The following is a 759-nucleotide window of genomic DNA, read 5'->3' on the forward strand; positions in this document are numbered from 1 at the left end:
TTTCCAGGAAATCTCCTCTGACCTGGTCAGCCTACATCCTCTCTTAGGCCGGCTGAGAAGGGGACAGACACCGACCCACGCACTCCGCCAGGCCCTACTGGCTACAAGGGGCAAGCCTGGTGCAGGCCTGCCCTCCGGTGCTCGCAGTGGGCAGTGGCTCCACCTGCTCCAGGGAGAGGTCACTCACGGTGACGTGATGGTGTCTGCTCCCTCCTATAAGCCATGAGGGTGGGGATTTCCCTGCATTGTCTCAGGGTCCCTAGTGCCCAGCGCAGGGCCAGCACTTCGTGTGCTGAGCTGGACATCAGGGAACAAGTGTGTCCAGTCCCCAGGCAGTGGGCACTCGGTCAGTAGCTCTGGCCCAGCAGTGCCAGCACAGAGCCCTGACCCGGGAGCGGGGTGACCCCATGGGTGCCAATGGCAGCTGAGCCTGGCCACTTCCACAGTGGGCTTGCGAGCTGGGCCAGGCAGGATCTCTGGGGCCCGAGTCTAGCCTGGCCGCTTGGTTTTCCAGCCTCTCCCCCACCCCCGCCCATTAACCTCCGACTCGGTGTGCTGTTGCAGCCAGGTCTCCCCTTTTTGGAGCCTGGGCCCCCTTGCTGGACAGCTCTGGGACAGGTAGACAGTGACATGGCCCAAGCTCTGTCTGCCTGCAGTTCTGGACACCCCCATGGCCTGCCTATGTCTCCTCGAGGCCCTCAGGGACCTTGGCCTCATTTGGCCTCAGCCTGACCCAAATCCAGCCCTTGAATGACCCCT

Source organism: Pteropus vampyrus, unplaced genomic scaffold, assembly GCF_000151845.1.
Source record: "Pteropus vampyrus isolate Shadow unplaced genomic scaffold, Pvam_2.0 Scaffold231, whole genome shotgun sequence".
NCBI classification, from domain to species: Eukaryota; Metazoa; Chordata; class Mammalia; order Chiroptera; family Pteropodidae; genus Pteropus; species Pteropus vampyrus.